The sequence below is a fragment of the Rhipicephalus microplus genome, unplaced genomic scaffold (genome assembly GCF_043290135.1).
Source record: "Rhipicephalus microplus isolate Deutch F79 unplaced genomic scaffold, USDA_Rmic scaffold_710, whole genome shotgun sequence".
Taxonomy (NCBI): domain Eukaryota; kingdom Metazoa; phylum Arthropoda; class Arachnida; order Ixodida; family Ixodidae; genus Rhipicephalus; species Rhipicephalus microplus.
Window position 1 is genome coordinate 20,001 of NW_027465266.1, and position 13,647 is coordinate 33,647.

General features: G+C 60.8%; 1 non-coding gene across 1 annotated transcript; it reads right to left on the minus strand.

Annotated features, from left to right (window-relative positions):
• Positions 1-1,704: 1,704 nt before the first annotated feature.
• Positions 1,705-3,519, minus strand: LOC142795525 (small subunit ribosomal RNA). Its single transcript, XR_012893090.1, has one exon. It is a non-coding gene; the product is annotated as a small subunit ribosomal RNA (ribosomal RNA).
• Between the last annotated feature and the right edge of the window lie 10,128 nt (positions 3,520-13,647).

Sequence of the window (13,647 nt, forward strand, 5' to 3'; positions counted from 1 at the left end):
TTCAATTCCGTACAGTCAAAACCAAACGTTTCTGGCACTCGGCCAAACAGTGGCCAAGAAGGGCGCTTTTCAGCGCACGCTTGGACTCCAAAACTCTGCCGCGCCTTTTTCGGCTGCCGCAAATCGAGCAAACGGTGTGTTTCGGACGGCGTTTCGCTTTCGCTACTTGCGAGTGCTTTCGTGGTCCACCCCTCTATAAATACTCGGGAGGCGTCGAAGCCGGTTCTCCAAGCCGGACCCGTAGGTATCGTTGTGTGCTCGCTCTCATTGGCCCGCCTAACCAGAAAATGCCTGCGGTACACCCATTTGGATAAGAGTGCACGCAGATGCGGGCCTCGACGGCTACACATTTCCTCGGGCGGCCGCCTCCCGGCCTCCGTGGAGCGCGGGATGCACGGTCCCATCGACAAGCCTCTCCCGTTTTTACCGTGGCGTCGCGGTTCACCACGGCAGGCGGGTCGGTCTCCTCCGCATAAAAAGGGGGACCCCCGCTTTTTGTTCCACGAAATCGCACAAGCTTTTTTCGCATCCACGGTTTGCCACCGCACACCAAAATGCCGATCCGGCTGCCTACTTTAGCCAACAGGTGGAGCCAGGCGCGCCGTACTTGCGCGGCACTTCCCACGTCCACCGAAGTCGGTGCCAAGGACCACTTTCGGCGCCGGAGCCGCGTACGAGCCTACTCGAGGCGGAAGAACGAAGCCAGCAAGGGCCTGGCCGCAAGTGCGTTCAATTGTCGGGACGTCCAAGTCCCTCGTTCTTCCGTGCTTCCTCTTTCGGCAAGTCGTTGCGGCACCTTCCCAAAGCGCGCAGACCCGCTAATCGCGACGAGCGCGACGTGGCCGTGCCGCCTTTCCCTCGGCAGCAAGCAAAACGCCTGGCAACGTCGACGCTCCCCTAACCGCGATCTCGCACCGTGTTTCGTGTGGCGAATTCAAAAGCCGGCCGGCGCTGCTGCAACCATTACGGTCGGTACGCATACGCCGCGGAGGGCGGGACGGTCATCGGAGCGTGCGGTTCCTCCATCGAGTACTGCGCACCTCGGCCGTCGCATCGCCGTGCCATGACCGGCCGCGCGTCAACGCGAACCGGTGCCAGCGAGATCCCTCGCCTGCAAGAACCGACCGGCAGCCTCCGTCACCCGAGGACGCGGAGGCGCTTGCCGCGGACGGCGGGACGGTATGCACTGGTGCACAGCGGACCCGTCACATCGCCAGTTCCTTGACCGACCGCCGACGCTTGTGCCGTTCCTCTCGTACTTGGCAGTCGCCGCGCGATTGTCGGGTCTCGTTCTTGCACGCTCGAACGGTCGGGAGGGCACTCGGCTGGCGTTTCGGGAACGCGCAGCCTCGCCTTCTACCGACGTAACCACGACTCGCCGTTCGCGCTCCGCCGCTCCTGTTTACAGTACTAGGCGGTCCCGCAGCGGTCGGGTCGCGCATTTCGAGCGCTTCGAGCCACGGTGCAGTGGCGGGTCGAAAGCCGACCTATGAGTGCGTTGCGCCGTTTGTACCCGCGTCCGCCACCTGGCCGACCGTCCAAGGTCGCGGTGTTGGCGTCCGCTGGGCGCAACAATTTGTCACGGGGTGCCGCTCCACATTCAGGCAGCCCCGTGGGGAAAAGCCGACCCCGCGTCCAAACGGGGTCAGCGGCAGAAAGTGTCGGGCGCAGACGCAGCTGAGGCGCTCACCCTTCACAATCCGTTAATGATCCTTCCGCAGGTTCACCTACGGAAACCTTGTTACGACTTTTACTTCCTCTAAATGATCAAGTTTGGTCATCTTTCCAACAGACCGGCGCAACCGAAAGGCCGCGCCGGACATCGGTCCGAAGACCTCACTAAATCATTCAATCGGTAGTAGCGACGGGCGGTGTGTACAAAGGGCAGGGACGTAATCAACGCGAGCTTATGACTCGCGCTTACTGGGAATTCCTCGTTCAAGGGGAACAATTGCAAGCCCCTATCCCAATCACGAAAGAAGTTCCACGGGTTACCCAGTCTTTTCAGACAGGGATAAAGACACGCTGCTTCCTTCAGTGTAGCGCGCGTGCGGCCCCGGACATCTAAGGGCATCACAGACCTGTTATTGCTCTGTTTCGTGCGGCTAGGAGCCGCTTGTCCCTCTAAGAAGGTTGTAAGGTGCTGGGAACCCCGCACCTATTTAATAGGCTAGAGTCTCGTTCGTTATCGGAATTAACCAGACAAATCGCTCCACCAACTAAGAACGGCCATGCACCACCATCCACCGAATCAAGAAAGAGCTCTCAATCTGTCAATCCTCCCAGTGTCCGGGCCGGGTAAGTTTTCCCGTGTTGAGTCAAATTAAGCCGCAGGCTCCACTCCTGGTGGTGCCCTTCCGTCAATTCCTTTAAGTTTCAGCTTTGCAACCATACTTCCCCCGGAACCCAAATACTTTGGTTTCCCGGAAGCTGCCCGCCGAGTCATTTGAGTAACTCAGGCGGATCGCTGGTTGGCATCGTTTATGGTCAGAACTAGGGCGGTATCTGATCGCCTTCGAACCTCTGACTTTCGTTCTTGATCAATGAAAACATTCTTGGCAAATGCTTTCGCAGTAGTTCGTCTTGCGACGGTCCAAGAATTTCACCTCTAGCGCCGCAATACGAATGCCCCCGTCCGTCCCTCTTAATCATTACCTCGTATTCCAAAAACCAACAGAACAGAAACGAGGTCTTGTTCTATTATTCCATGCAAGTTTATTCAGGCGACTCGCCTGCGTTGAGCACTCTAATTTTTTCAAAGTAAAAGCACCGGCCATCTCGAGGCACACAATGAAGTGCACCAAGAAAGAACCGGCATGATGTTCAGTCCGAGCCGTCGCATCGGGTAGATGCACTACTCGTCTGGAACTGAGATCCAACTACGAGCTTTTTAACCGCAGCAGCTTTAGTATACGCTATTGGAGCTGGAATTACCGCGGCTGCTGGCACCAGACTTGCCCTCCAATTGATCCTCGTTAAAGGATTTAGAGTGTACTCATTTCAATTACGGGGCCTCAAAAGAGTCCCGTATTGTTATTTTTCGTCACTACCTCCCCGTGCCGGGAGTGGGTAATTTGCGCGCCTGCTGCCTTCCTTGGATGTGGTAGCCGTTTCTCAGGCTCCCTCTCCGGAATCGAACCCTGATTCTCCGTTACCCGTAACAACCATGGTAAGCAAGTAACCTACCATCGAAAGTTGATAAGGCAGACACTTGAAAGAAACGTCGCCGGCTCGTGGCCATGCGATCAGCACAAAGTTATCCAGAGTCACCACACAATACGGGCCGAAACCCGATCGATCTTGGTCTAATAAAAGCACCCGTTACCCAAAGGGCTCCAGGCTCACTGCATGTATTAGCTCTAGAATTGCCACAGTTATCCAAGTAGGAAGAAACGATCTAAGGAACCATAACTGATTTAATGAGCCATTCGCGGTTTCGCCTTATTTCGGCATGTACTTAGACATGCATGGCTTAATCTTTGAGACAAGCATATGATTACTGGCAGGATCAACCAGGTAATCGTTCGACTGCGCGTCCGTCCTCGCCTTCGGCGGGCCGGACGCAGTCTGTGTGCGGCGGAGGCCACCTTCAGGCGCCCCAACACGCTTATTTTGCACTCCGAGATGACGGCGTTCGAGCTCGCTACGGCACAACCTTCCCGAAAGACGAGTGGGAGCCGTGCGGCAAGAAGCACGTTCATGCTCGCTCTTTTTCGTTGCATCGACTCGGTCGCGCCGTGCGGGTTGCCCAAGCCCGCTGCACTGTCGGTGGACCGGCCGGAACTAGCAACGGAGCCGAGACTGCAAAGCCGCCAGACGACGGGTCACGCCCGCGTCTTCGGCGCTTTCGCATCTGAATCGCCCGAGGACGACACGGAACACACCTCGATATCGTGGTAAAACGGCACCGTCCGACAACCAGCCCCTAACGCATCAAGCGGATGAGGCTGCAGACGACTGCCGTGGATTCCCCTGGAGCAGACCCGAGGACACGCTTGACGAGGCCGAAGCCCGCCGCATATCAGACACCCGGTCGCTTTCGCGTACGCCGCTCACGAGAACCCCCACATAATAGCAGCGATAAGTACCCAGACCTCCTTGGGCACTAATACGAGCGTACTCGAGAAAATTTCACCGCGGGTGTGCCCCGAAACGTGTGGCACGTTGAGCGTGCCACAAGTCTACGTCGCTCTCAAACCCGCCGAGGTCGTAGAATTTGCGACCCTACTCACGAAATTCCCACCGAGGATACGGCCGCAAACGTACCGCACCTTGGGTAGGCCACGAGTTTGTGCAACACTACGCTGACGGCACAGCACCGAGGTCGTGCGCGCACGCACGGGAAAATTCCGCCGCGGTTTCTGCCGAAAACGTGAGGCACCACGACTCTCCGCAAGTTCGCGTCGACTGCGAAAGACCGAAGTCGTGAACGACGTGTCCGCTACTCGCCGCCGACACGCTGGACACCAAACGTACAACGACTCGACGGCGTCGTAGAGGCCCACGACGCGGTTTTCCTTAACGACGTCTCGGCGTGGCACCGACAGGTTAGAACGGCCGACCAACGTTCCCTGTCCGCCGTTCGGCTCAGTCGAAGGGCTCGGCGACTTCGGCAACGCTGCGAAGCCGCACGGTGACGCACGCCATGTCCCCATTTTTTTTTTTTTCTTTCTGCGTCTGCCGGGGTGCCCCTATAATAGCAGCGATAAGCACCCAGACCGCCGTGGGTCGCTCGCCCCGGCTGACGTGGTTTTTCGTACTCCTGCGGCGGTCGCCGTCAAGCACGTCCAAATACGCTACTTTCGTGGGCGCATTCACGCTCTTTCGCTTCGCCGGAGTGCCAGCACTCACTCTGCCAAAAACGGCGAACATCCGAGCGGCGGTTCCCACTTTTGCGTCGGCGTCGCAAACCCCGCCCCGGCAGACGAGGTTTGCCGTACTCGTGCGACGGTGGCCGGCGGGCACGTCGAAAGACGCCGATATCGTGCGCGAATTGGCGCACCTTGGCTTCACCGGAGTGCCGCCACTGACTCCTCCAAAAACGGCGAAGATCCGAGCGGCGCTTCCCACTTTCGCATCGGCGTCCCGAACTCCGCCCCGGCTGACGCGGTTTACCGTACTCGTGCGACGGTCGCCGGCGAGCACGTGGAAAGACGCCGATATCGTGCCCGAATCGGCTCCGTTCGGCTTCGCCGGAGTGCCAGCACTGGCTCGGCGAAAGACGACGAACATCCGAGCGACGGTTCTCACTATTGCGTACGCGTCGCAAACCCCGCCCCGGCAGACGCACTTTGCCGTACTCGTGCGACGGTCGCCGGCGAGCACGTAGAAAGACGCCGATATCGTGCCGGAATCGGCCCCGTTTGGCTTCGCCGGAGTGCCAGCACTCACTCGGCCACAAACGGCGAACATCCGAGCGGCGGTTCCCACTTAGCCGTCGGCGTCCCGAACTCCGCCCCGGCAGACGCGGTTGCCGAGCTCGTGCGACTAGCGACCGCGAAGCCGTCTCGCGACGCCGCTTTCGTGCGCGGCTCCCACTGCGACCTGGGTCACCCGAGGTCGACGAGCAAAAAAGAATGTCGAAAAAAAATTTTTTTTTTTTTGCGTCTGCCGGGGTGCCCCTATAATAGCAGCGATAAGCACCCAGACCGCCATGGGTCGCTCGCCCCGGCTGACGTGGTTTTTCGTTTTCCTGCGGTGGTCGTCGTCAAGCACGTCCAAACACGCCACTTTCGTGGGCGCATTCGCGCTCTTTCGCTTCGCCGGAGTGCCAGCACTCACTCTGCCAAAAACGGCGAACATCCTAGTGGCGGTTCCCACTTTTGCGTCGGCGTCGCCAACCCCGCCCCGGCATACGCGGTTTGCCGTACTCGTGCGGCGGTGGCCGGCGGGCACGTCGAAAGACACCGATATCGTGCGCGAGTCGATGCTTCTTGGTCTCGCAGGAGGGCCGCCACTCACTCCTGCAAAAACGGCGAAGATCCGAGCGGCGCTTCCCACTTTTTCGTCGGCATCGCAAACCTCGCCCCGGCAGACGCGCTTTGCCGTACTCGTGCGACGGTCGCCGGCGAGCACGTCGAAATACGCCGATATCGTGCCCGAATCGGCCCCGTTTCGCTTCGCCGGAGTGCCAGCACTCACTCGGCCAAAAACGGCGAACATCCGAGCAGCGGTACCCACTTAGCCGTCGGCATCCCGAACTCCGCGCCGGCTGACGCGGTTGCCGAGCTCGTGCGACTAGCGACCGCGAACGCGTCTCGCGACGCCGCTTTCGTGCGCGGCTCCCATTGCGACCTGGGTTACCCGAGCTCGACCAGCAAAAAAGAAGGTCGAAAAAAAATTTTTTTTTTCTGCGTCTGCCGGGGTGCCCCTATAATAGCAGCGATAAGCACCCAGACCGCCGTGGGTCGCTCGCTCCGGCTGACGTGGTTTTTCGTACTCCTGCAGCGGTCGCCGTCAAGCACGTCCAAATACGCCACTTTCGTGGGCGCTTTCGCGCTCTTTCGCGTCGCCGGTGTGCCAGCACTCACTCTGCCAAAAACGGCGAACATCCTAGTGGCGGTTACCACTTTTGCGTCGGCGTCGCCAACCCCGCCCCGGCATACGCGGTTTGCCGTACTCGTGCGGCGGTGGCCGGCGGGCACGTCGAAAGACACCGATATCGTGCGCGAGTCGATGCTTCTTGGTCTCGCAGGAGGGCCGCCACTCACTCCTGCAAAAACGGCGAAGATCCGAGCGGCGCTTCCCACTTTTTCGTCGGCATCGCAAACCTCGCCCCGGCAGACGCGCTTTGCCGTACTCGTGCGACGGTCGCCGGCGAGCACGTCGAAATACGCCGATATCGTGCCCGAATCGGCCCCGTTTCGCTTCGCCGGAGTGCCAGCACTCACTCGGCCAAAAACGGCGAACATCCGAGCAGCGGTACCCACTTAGCCGTCGGCATCCCGAACTCCGCGCCGGCTGACGCGGTTGCCGAGCTCGTGCGACTAGCGACCGCGAACGCGTCTCGCGACGCCGCTTTCGTGCGCGGCTCCCATTGCGACCTGGGTTACCCGAGCTCGACCAGCAAAAAAGAAGGTCGAAAAAAAATTTTTTTTTCTGCGTCTGCCGGGGTGCCCCTATAATAGCAGCGATAAGCACCCAGACCGCCGTGGGTCGCTCGCCCCGGCTGACGTGGTTTTTCGTACTCCTGCAGCGGTCGCCGTCAAGCACGTCCAAATACGCCACTTTCGTGGGCGCTTTCGCGCTCTTTCGCGTCGCCGGTGTGCCAGCACTCACTCTGCCAAAAACGGCCAACATCCGAGCGGCGGTTCCCACTTTTGCGTCGGCGTCGTAAACCCCGCCCCGGCAGACGCGGTTTGCCCTACTCGTTCGACGGTCGCCGGCGAGCGCGTCGAAAGACGCCGATATCGTGCGCTAATTGGCGCTCCTTGGCTTCTCCGGAGTGCCGCCACTCACTCCTCCAAAAACGGCGAAGATCCGAGCGGCGTTCTCCACTTTCGCATCGGCGTCCCGAACTCCGCCCGGGCTGACGCGGTTTACCGTACTCGTGCGACGGTCGCCGCCGGGCACGTCGAAAGACGCCGATATCGTGCCGTAATCGGCCCCGTTTGGCTTCGCCCGAGTGCCAGCACTCACTCGGCCAAAAACGGCGAACATCCGAGCAGCGTTTCCCACTTTCGCATCGGCGTCCCGAAGCCCGCCCCGGCAGACGCGGTTTGCCCTACTCGAGCGACGGTCGCCGGCGATCACGTCGAAAGGCGCCGAATTCGTGCACGAATCGATGCTTCTTGGTCTCGCAGGAGGGCCGCCACTCACTCCTGCAAAAACGGCGAAGATCCGAGTTGCGCTTCCCACTTTTTCGTCGGCGTCCCGAACTACGCCCCGGCTGACGCGGTTTACCGTACTCGTGCGACGGTCGCCGGCGGGCACTTCAAAATACGCCGATTTCGTGGGCGCATTCACGCTGTTTCGCTTCCCCGGAGTGCCAACACTCACTCTGCCGAAAGCGGCGATCATCCGAGCGGCGGTTCCCACTTTTGCGTCGGCTTCGCAAACGGCGCCCCGGCAGACGCGCTCGTGCGACGTACTCGTGCGACGGTCGCCGGCGAGCACGTCGAAAGATGCCGATATCGTGCTCGAATCGACCCCGTTTCGCTTCGCCGGAGTGCTGCCAGTCACGGCGCAGAAAACGGCGAACAAGTGTTTTTTTTTTTTTCCTAGAATTTGTGTTATAGAAGGCACATTTGATATCGGACGATAATTTTCAACTTTATCACGCGCACCGATTTTCGTGTAGAGGTTTGCAAGTTTATGGGAATTTCTCCACTTGGAATAATGCGATTTAGTAGTACTACGAGAACTTCATGGATGTACTCAAGGGTACGGGGCAAGTCAGTTACGTCAACACCTGCAGATTTTTTACACTTCAAACTGAAAATTGTTGGTTGTGAGTCCTCGTGTGATATTAAAGGCCGATTCGCTAACACATAGAACAAAGAAAGAAAGGAAGAAAAAACGCCCGCGCTCGCTCAAGAAACCTGGGTTCGCAACAAGTGGCAACAACAAGCAACCGAGCGAGTGCGCCAAAACCCGTGGCGGCCGAACAAACGCGAAGTCCCAACCGCGTCAGCCGGGGCGGCACGGGACAGGAAAAATCACTTCAGCCGGGGCGGCGGGGCACCGAATAAACCTCGTCACCTCGTCGCAGGATAAAAGAGGAAACAAAAAGTCTAAACAGCGTCTGCTGGAGCGAATGCGTAATAAAACAACAACAACAACAAAAAAAAACACCCGCGCTCAAGAAGTCTGCAATCCTCACAAAAGGCGACTGTGACCGAGCAGCGTCAGCCGGGGCCGTGCGGAAACGGAAAAACCGCGACTACCGGGGCGTCGAGGCACCGAAAAATCCACTTCAGCCGCGGCGAAAAAAAAAAACAAAAAGAAAGACGGAGGGGGGGGGGGAACCACGTCTGCCGGGGCGAAGGAAAAAAAAACGCGTCTGCCGGGGCGAGCCCGGGTGCGGCACCACCGGGAAAACTGTGGCAAACAGACATGGCGATCGAGTGAGTGGGCCGCCAGCCAGGCTCAGCCAAAAAGTGCAAAGTCCGAACTGCGTCAGCCGGGGCGGCAAAAACCGCGTCAGCCGGGGCGGCGCAAAAAACCGCGTCTGCCGGGGCGGCACGAAACCGCGTCAGCCGGGGCGGGGCGAAAACTGCGTCAGCCGGGGCGAAAGAAAAAAAAAACGCGTCTGCCGGGGCAAGCCCGCGTGCGGCACCACCGGGAAAACTGTGGCAAACAGACATGGCGATCGAGTGAGTGGGCCGCCAGCCAGGCACAGCCGAAAAGTGCAAAGTCCGAACCGTGTCAGCCGGGGCGACGCAAAAACCGCGTCAGCCGGGGCGGCGCGAAAACCGCGTCAGCCGGGGCGGCACGAAACCGCGTCAGCCGGGGCGGCGCGAAAACTGCGTCAGCCGGGGCGGCGCGAAAACCTCGTCAGCCGGGGCGAGCGAAAAGGGGGGGGGGGGAACCACGTCTGCCGGGGCGAAAGAAAAAAAAACGCGTCTGCCGGGGCGAGCCCGGGTGCGGCACCACCGGGAAGACTGTGGCAAACAGACATGGCGATCGAGTGAGTGGGCCGCCAGCCAGGCTCAGCCCAAAAAGTGCTAAGTCCGAACTGCGTCAGCCGGGGCGGCAAAAACCGCGTCAGCCGGGGCGGCGCGAAAACCGCGTCTGCCGGGGCGGCGCGAAAACTGCGTCAGCCGGGGCGAGCCCGGGTGCGGCACCACCGGGAAAACTGTGGCTAACAGACATGGCGATCGAGTGAGTGGGCCACCAGCCAGGCTCAGCCAAAAAGTGCCAAGTCCGAACTGCGTCAGCCGGGGCGGCAAAAACCGCGTCAGCCGGGGCGGCGCAAAAAAACCGCGTCTGCCGGGGCGGCACGAAACCGCGTCAGCCGGGGCGGCGCGAAAACTGCGTCAGCCGGGGCGAAAGAAAAAAAAAACGCGTCTGCCGGGGCGAGCCCGGGTGCGGCACCACCGGGAAAACTGTGGCAAACAGACATGGCGATCGAGTGAGTGGGCCGCCAGCCAGGCACAGCCGAAAAGTGCTAAGTCCGAACTGCGTCTGCCGGGGCGGCACGAAACCGCGTCAGCCGGGGCGGCGCGAAAACCGCGTCTGCCGGGGCGGCACGAAACCGCGTCAGCCGGGGCGGCGCGAAAACTGCGTCAGCCGGGGCGAGCCCGGGTGCGGCACCACCGGGAAAACTGTGGCAAACAGACATGGCGATCGAGTGAGTGGGCCGCCAGCCAGGCACAGCCGAAAAGTGCTAAGTCCGAACTGCGTCTGCCGGGGCGGCACGAAACCGCGTCAGCCGGGGCGGCGCGAAAACCGCGTCTGCCGGGGCGGCACGAAACCGCGTCAGCCGGGGCGGCGCGAAAACTGCGTCAGCCGGGGCGAGCCCGGGTGCGGCACCACCGGGAAAACTGTGGCAAACAGACATGGCGATCGAGTGAGTGGGCCGCCAGCCAGGCACAGCCGAAAAGTGCTAAGTCCGAACTGCGTCAGCCGGGGCGGCAAAAACCGCGTCAGCCGGGGCGGCGCAAAAAACCGCGTCTGCCGGGGCGGCACGAAACCGCGTCAGCCGGGGCGGCGCGAAAACTGCGTCAGCCGGGGCGAAAGAAAAAAAAAACGCGTCTGCCGGGGCGAGCCCGGGTGCGGCACCACCGGGAAAACTGTGGCAAACAGACATGGCGATCGAGTGAGTGGGCCGCCAGCCAGGCACAGCCGAAAAGTGCTAAGTCCGAACTGCGTCTGCCGGGGCGGCACGAAACCGCGTCAGCCGGGGCGGCGCGAAAACCGCGTCTGCCGGGGCGGCACGAAACCGCGTCAGCCGGGGCGGCGCGAAAACTGCGTCAGCCGGGGCGAGCCCGGGTGCGGCACCACCGGGAAAACTGTGGCAAACAGACATGGCGATTGAGTGAGTGGGCCGCCAGCCAGGCACAGCCGAAAAGTGCTAAGTCCGAACTGCGTCTGCCGGGGCGGCACGAAACCGCGTCAGCCGGGGCGGCGCGAAAACCGCGTCTGCCGGGGCGGCACGAAACCGCGTCAGCCGGGGCGGCGCGAAAACTGCGTCAGCCGGGGCGAGCCCGGGTGCGGCACCACCGGGAAAACTGTGGCAAACAGACATGGCGATCGAGTGAGTGGGCTGCCAGCCAGGCACAGCCGAAAAGTGCTAAGTCCGAACTGCGTCAGCCGGGGCGGCAAAAACCGCGTCAGCCGGGGCGGCGCAAAAAACCGCGTCTGCCGGGGCGGCACGAAACCGCGTCAGCCGGGGCGGCGCGAAAACTGCGTCAGCCGGGGCGAAAGAAAAAAAAAACGCGTCTGCCGGGGCGAGCCCGGGTGCGGCACCACCGGGAAAACTGTGGCAAACAGACATGGCGATCGAGTGAGTGGGCCGCCAGCCAGGCACAGCCGAAAAGTGCTAAGTCCGAACTGCGTCTGCCGGGGCGGCACGAAACCGCGTCAGCCGGGGCGGCGCGAAAACCGCGTCTGCCGGGGCGGCACGAAACCGCGTCAGCCGGGGCGGCGCGAAAACTGCGTCAGCCGGGGCGAGCCCGGGTGCGGCACCACCGGGAAAACTGTGGCAAACAGACATGGCGATTGAGTGAGTGGGCCGCCAGCCAGGCACAGCCGAAAAGTGCTAAGTCCGAACTGCGTCTGCCGGGGCGGCACGAAACCGCGTCAGCCGGGGCGGCGCGAAAACCGCGTCTGCCGGGGCGGCACGAAACCGCGTCAGCCGGGGCGGCGCGAAAACTGCGTCAGCCGGGGCGAGCCCGGGTGCGGCACCACCGGGAAAACTGTGGCAAACAGACATGGCGATCGAGTGAGTGGGCCGCCAGCCAGGCACAGCCGAAAAGTGCTAAGTCCGAACTGCGTCAGCCGGGGCGGCAAAAACCGCGTCAGCCGGGGCGGCGCAAAAACCGCGTCTGCCGGGGCGAAATCAAAAAAAAAAACAAAGAAAAAAGCCCGCGCTTAATCAAAAGAAAACAAAGAAAAAAGCTTGCGCTTAATCAAAAGAAAACAAACAAAAAAAGTTCGCGCTTAAGCCTGGCGGTGGAACCACCGGGGCAAACAGACCTGGCGATCGAGTGAGTGGGCCGCCAGCCGGGGTGAGCCAAAAAGTGCAAAGTCCGAACCGCGTCAGCCGGGGCGACGCAAAAACCGCGTCAGCCGGGGCGGCGCGAAAACCGCGTCAGCCGGGGCGGCGCGAAAACCGCGTCAGCCGGGGCGGCGCAAAAACTGCGTCAGCCGGGGCGGCACGGAAAAACGAAAACCGCGTCAGCCGGGGCGGCACGGAAAAACGAAAACCGCGTCAGCCGGGGCGACATCAAAATGAGGAAAAAAAAAAAACTGCCTTAGGACACCTGCGTACACTTTCATGCGTTTGGGCATATCTCTCTGTAACACGCGCGCCCCTCGTTACGCGCGGCACTCTGTTTTCTCCGACACCCATATTTCGGCGGCATGTGGCACGCGCGCCCGTCCCTACGCACGGCACACCGCAGTGCTTTCTCGATATTTTTCTTTTCCTCCAACACCGTCATCTATAGGCTTTTAGTGACCTGTTGCTCGTGGCACAAGTTCGCTAGCTCTGACACCTCTTGCATGCGCACCGTTTTTGCGCACGGTGCTATGCCGCAAAGCACGGCAGTCGCATGCGTTTCTCTCAGGCACCTCTTTTTTGACACAACGCTGTGGTGCTTAGAAACACACGCGCCGCTTTTGCGCACAGAACTCCACCGTACAGCACGGTAGTCACGTTTGTTCCACACGAACAGCAGTGTGCATCGTGCTACGACACTTTGAAAGCTTTTTCTTCCGAGTCTCGACCGCGCTGTTCCTTTCGTACTTGGCGCGATTTTGGGACCAGCTTTGTTTTAAACCCCTACTGCGCGCCGTTCCTTTCGTACTTGGCGCGGTTCAGGGTTTGTTTCGAGCCCTTAGCCGCGCTGTTCCCTCCGTACTTGGCGCGGTTTAGGGTCGAGCTTTGTCTCGAGCCCTCTCCGCGCCGTTCCTTCCGTACTTGGCGCGGTTTAGGGTTTGTTTCGAGCCCTTAGCCGCGCTGTTCCCTCCGTACTTGGCGCGGTTTAGGGTTTGTTTCGAGCCCTTAGCCGCGCTGTTCCCTCCGTACTTGGCGCGGTTTAGGGTCGAGCTTTGTCTCGAGCCCTCTCCGCGCCGTTCCTTCCGTACTTGGCGCGGTTTAGGGCCGAGCTTTGTCTCGAGCCCCTACCGCGCGGTTCCTTTCGTACTTTGCGCGGTTTAGGGTCGAGCCTTGTTTTGAGTACTGACCGCGCAGTTAGCGCGGTTCAGAATCGAACCTTGTTTCGAGCTCTTACCGTGCAGTTCCTTTCGTACTTGGCACGGTTTAGGGTCGAGCCTTGTTTCGAGTCCCGACCGCGCGGTTGCTTTCGTACTTGGCGCGGTTCAGGATCGAGCTTTGCTTCGAGCCCCTTAGTTGCGCTGTTCCTTTCGTACTTGGCGCGGTTCAAGGTAGAGCTCTATTTCGAACCCTTAGCCGCGCTGTTCCTTCCGTACTTGGCGCGGTTTAGGGTCGAGCTTCGTGTCGAGCCCTCTCCGCGCCGTTCC